At 33.4% G+C, this 5709-nt stretch overlaps 1 long non-coding RNA gene across 1 annotated transcript; it reads right to left on the bottom strand.

Annotated features, from left to right (window-relative positions):
• Positions 1 to 423: 423 nt before the first annotated feature.
• Positions 424 to 1324, bottom strand: LOC141480350 (uncharacterized). Its single transcript, XR_012464283.1, has 2 exons — positions 883 to 1324; positions 424 to 688 (listed from the first exon to the last, which is right to left on the bottom strand). It is a non-coding gene; the product is annotated as an uncharacterized lncRNA (long non-coding RNA).
• Between the last annotated feature and the right edge of the window lie 4385 nt (positions 1325 to 5709).

Here is a 5709-nt window from a genome sequence, read left to right as displayed (position 1 = left end):
GAATTATTAGGTTAGTCTGAATTTGTATGAATTATATATTTTTTTAGACGGGAAATAAAACAAACGTCTGAATAAATGATTGAATAGATAAATATAGACTACTGGATAACGGAAACCACAGAAAAGAGCAAGGCCGTTTAGTCATATGATTTTTACAATCTACTATCATCAATCAAATCTATTTGTTTGTAGAAAAATTTGGGTGTGAATATTTGTTCAAATTGAGTAATGATCAAAACGAATATACATTAATATACGAAGTATACCTATCTAGTACTATAAAGAACAAATGAATTTATCAACAAATTTTGTGCTTTTATAGTCGTACCTCTTTCTTTTATTTAAGTGTCTGCCGCTATTTACAGGGCTTCATCAACTTATGAAAATACAAGGGTTTATTCACTTTTGAAAGAGAAAAACATCACTAGTGACGCCATTTATGACAATTACTGACATAACAATCAATATTTAAAGTAATGCTGGAAAAGAAACAGGTATTTGAACATCATGGAGATAAAGGGAATCATATATATCTTCAATAAATAATCCTATAAGAGTCCAAGGAATTTCCGAACGCTCATCGACCATATGTTTGTGACCGTCATGAAAAACACGTGCCTGTCACTAAAGAAACCACTTTCACAGAAAATTTCTCATTGGTCTCAAATTTGCATTTTCTCAGGATGATCTGAAAATTCATAAAGTAAGAGATTCATCTCCTGATGGTACTAACTTGTTTAGCAAAACGCGCGTCGAGTGACAGCATTTTTACTCTGACGAGGTAGATCCATTTCATGCAAAAGGTTTCAAATTCCAACTATCAAATCACTGTATCTGTTATCGTGAACAATACAATAATATTGTGAAAATAAAAAAGCTCACCCGAGTTACAATATTTGGTAAACAGTTAAAAAGTTGACGTGATGCTGACATTAAATGTTCCGAAAACAATTACAATATTCAAATGCTTGCTCGATGAACTTCCAATAGATAATGATATTTTGGTGTTTTCATCTACGAATAGAATGAAATTTCATAAACATGCAGACAATTTAAAAGTAACATTTTCTATAGATATCATGTAGTACGAGCATGTTGTAGAGCAAGCAATCCAGTTCTTCCAAGGTGACGTCTTTGATGTATTTTAGATCTGTCCTCAGTATGTGCATTGTCTTCACTGAAGTTTCACGTATACATCTCTTTCCAAAAGTATGACAAAAAAAAAAAGTTTGAAAAGTTATCAGTTTCAAAGTCGAAAAGATTCTACATCAAACTCTGATCACTTCGATTACTTTACATTTAAAATTGTAAAGGAAAACTGAAAATTGAACCTCTTCCACTTTGAGTAGTATATGTCAAATTGAAATTGATCGGTGGTATGAAGTTTCACTTAGCATAAAACACTCTTTCATGTAAGTTGTCCCGCCTTTTCTGATGTTATTTTGGCTGTCAGTCAGCAGTTATGACATCGAAAAGTACTAAAAATAATGGAATTTCATGGTCACTTCATTCAAAGATGACTTAAGAATAAATACAAAAACAATTAGGCTGAAAGGAAGTGGTCAAGGATCTTGAACACCACACTGATGAGTGATGTCCACTATTATTCAATTTTGAATTCGTTGGTTCTACTAATCTGAATTATAATCAAGTTATATAGTGGTGTTTGATATTGACTGAATTTGATGGTTCATTAACAGATTAATCATATTTATCAATCTGAGGAATGTGAATCATTTACTTTGAGCCATAGTTAAGGAAATTATTTTGTAACCTCACAAACTTCCTCTCGTTCATTGGTGTTAATTCAGGATACATTTGGTTGAATTTTTTACACGTTCTGACAATGATTTGATCACTTTGTTCATGTGTATAATACATAATTTCATAAGAACTTCGTTTGAATAATCGATATTTGCATTCATTTTGGAAGATGATTCGAAACACCGAAACTCTTTGTGAATTACTTATAAAAGTAACCGAACTGCTATAAGCTTGAAAATTCCACTGCTACCTAAATCCAAATTCTAAAAAAAAAATAATGTTTCTAGAAGAAGCGACTTTATTGAGAAAACTTGACGATTTAGGTATAGGGACATGATATATCATCTTGAAGCATTTTTCATCATCTTTCAATTTACCGAGTAATATATAGGGGGTTTTATTTGAAAAAATGAACTTTTGACTACTTTTATGCACAATGGAAATAATAGTAATTTCAGCACGCCCTGTATGATATGGAGTCGATTTCTTGGTGTTATTTGAATATTTGAAGTTTGTCCAAACTATCATCAAAATATCAACTTTTCATGAATTGAGAGTACTGATGTACTCAATTTCAATTAAGGCTATGTTTTGGACCATATTTAGCACAATTTATTTTTCATCTCGAAAACAGATAGAAATAGGTATAGGACATTATCGACAAAAAAGTATTAAAATACCAGAGCGATTTCAAAAATGTATTAATATACGGGGTGTTCTATTTAAAAAAATAAAGTTGATAGGACTTTTTGGTGGAAGTGGCAACGCCGCAATGCTGAAAATATTTTAGATCGATAGAACAGGTAAGGAAATGTGAGAGGTGAAATTTTCAGAAAAATCATGCTTTGCGTTTTCCAGAAACGTGTAACCTACCATCGACCGTGAGTCACGCTGTATAGAAATGTTCCATTTCAAGAAGACGGAGGCCATTCTTATTTCATATCTCTTCTGCTCTCACTCATGTTCATGTTAATATCTCTTCCGCTCTCATTCATGTTTATTTCTTTAGATGAATGGAACTTTTTATTGTCTTTGTTATAGTTGATTTTTGTTTTCCATTCGTAACAGAACTTATGGGCACCACAATAACGTCGTGGTCAGATTTTTTTATCATTGCGTGAGTTCTATGGTCATACGGAATCTGTCGACTGATTTCGTCGACGAAATCAGTCGAAAGATTCCGTTTAACAACGGCTCATTCTCGTTGGACTCTCTGATCTTTCTCCATAATCGTGAGCAGTCGCATGGTCACCAATATTGTTTCGTGAACTCGAATAATTATCTTTGTCCAATAAACCACCTATTGCCATGTTATGACAGTGGCCGATACTTGAAGAAAATCCATAACGTATTCAAATAACATCTTGAGCAAATTTATTGAAAACAATAAAGACAGAACTTCAGAGTGTCGGATAGATCAAGAGTGTATGAGTTGATTGAAGGTGATTGACAATGTTTCGTGATGAATTTCACGGGACCATCAACACAACATTGAGTGGTCCCAAGCTGAGATCTTGCACAGAAAGGAACATTGGTTTAGGAGGAAATTTAAGGAAGCCGCATACATGTTGTCCAACAACGTATTTAGCCAGGCCAGCATAGAAATACGAAACATATGGAAACCCATCATCAAACGAAAAATGGCCATCTCCCGCCAAAAGGGTCATCTCTCACGCAATCAGTGAAGCGGAAAATGGAAAGCAGAGAAAGTGAAAGTATTTCAACGACCTATAAATAATCATCTCTCGGAGGAATCAGTCCAGTCATCACCCGAAGACGATTGTAGATACCAACAATCGAAACGTCGTGAACTAACGTGACTTGGAATCTCTACACTTTTTTATTATTTTCTTTTTTCATTCCTTTAATTTGTATTTATTCAATTATTATATTTTTACTAGTAGGTTATTTCACTATCATTTCATTTCAGGTTTATTGTTGCTTAATATAATTGTTATCTTCAGCTATTCTTTTTTAATTATTCTTTTTTACTTGTTTTAGGGATTTCAAATCATTTTATATAGTAGACAATGAAAGTCCGAACTAGTGAAATTCATGTATGAGTTGACTTGTGATTCTTGCCTGAAACTATACCGAAGAATAAAATAACATAGGAGTAGTTTCCTGAATCTAAAGACCAATTTAATATTGGCAAACCATTTTTTGACAAAAGGGCATGAGGTATTACATTTTGAAGATTTTGAAGATTCAAGAATTCTGAAAGTTTACTGAATTACCAAATACAATTGAATTCTTTACCATGAGGATCTTGGTTTCGAAATAGCCCACGAATAGGTTGGAGACTGGTTATAGGTTGGTTTATAGACATATAGCTGTAATATGTGTTTTTCAAGCAGTGGTCTGAGAGTTCAATAATGTGAGCTGGTAAAAAGGCCTTGATTATGGCTTTCTGGTCTAGTGCTTGATTTATTGGTATGAGGGCTGCAAACATATTATGTTCACGCCACAGATACAGCCTACGGCAACATATAAATGGACGAGCATTGACCAGAATGATTTCAGTTTCAAGTTTAGCTACCAATCAGAACAGGTATATAGCAAGTGGGATCTTGCCGAAACGTCGTGATAATGTCAACGACGAACGGATGTACACTCGTGATGACACTTCAGCATGTGATGGTTTTCGTGACGGACTACTCCAGAAGAGATACATACACACTTTCTGAATTCTGATTAACCTAAAGTTACGTTGCACCGGCAGCTGTTTGTTTCAGTGATTTCATTCATAGGACGCTACATAATGTGATTCATGAAAAAATATCAATATCAAATGTTACTTACATGAAAGACTATCATCTTCAATGGTGTACTTCAAAGTACGAGATAAGACACTTGTCTTATCGCCTCTTCAGTACCGTTTTGGATAAAATTGTGAGACGAAACACTAATTTTTTTCATAACACTTCATGTCACTAGAAGAGACAAATCTGCTCTTATCCCGATTACAATACGTTTATCAATTCATAGAATCAGTATTCCCAGCCATAGGAATTTCTATTGAAATGAAAAGGAAATATTTTCAGGAGAGATGAGTTTTTTGGGATAATCTTTCGGGTTCCCTACTCTTTTCCAAAATCTGATGAATGTATACAAGTACTGTCATCGTGATAATAGTGGATTTGTCTCTTCCAAGTTGTAATGTTATGATAGAAGTGAGTGTTTCAGTGTTTCGACTTGTAATGTTACCCAAAACGATGCTGCTAATATGATGAGACATGTTTCGTACCGATACTTTGAAGTACATTGATAATCGAAGTGTTCTATGTAAGTTACATTCTACATCACATTGCCTAGCATTTCTGTGAATGAATACTGTTTCAGTTTAATAATGATTGTTTGCAGTATAAATTGAATGGGAGAAAGTGATTTTCATGTAATTAATGTTCATATGAAAGTCGTTGTTTTCTTTCAATTTGTATGTGAAAGAACATTTGGTGTATGCACTACATATCATTATAAAGAACTCTTATTATAGTTTCATTTCCCTTTTTTTGGGAGTTTTTTACACTTCAGTTTTTGTTCAATATGATGAAGAAGTAGAAAGAAAAAAAATCCTCGAAAAACTATTCTGTCCTGACAATATTCCTTTTTCAATACAAATCAATCAGTTTTTTTGTTATACCCAACTATTTCACTGCTTATACAGGGTGTAACATGAGTACGTTAAAATATTCAAGTGACGTATTCTGAGACAATTCTAAGAAAAAAGTCTATATGAACTTGTGTCCGAAAATGCTTCGTTTCGGAGATACGGGGTGATGAAATTTAATTTTTCTGTCCGCTTTCTGAAAATAACTTTTGCAAAAAATAAGTTATTTGCACGAGATTCGGTACCCGGGTTTTTTTTGACGTGGGAAATCATAATTTCGTATTAATTTTCATCATAACATCTGGAGGGCGCTGCGTACGCTGTCATTATTTTTT

The sequence above is a fragment of the Leptinotarsa decemlineata genome, unplaced genomic scaffold (genome assembly GCF_025532065.1).
Source record: "Leptinotarsa decemlineata unplaced genomic scaffold, Ldec_3_MD MMD2_P_RNA_scaffold_7, whole genome shotgun sequence".
Classification (NCBI taxonomy): Eukaryota; Metazoa; Arthropoda; class Insecta; order Coleoptera; family Chrysomelidae; genus Leptinotarsa; species Leptinotarsa decemlineata.
Note: the sequence above shows the minus strand (reverse complement) of the source record. Positions and strands in the feature narration are given on the sequence as shown.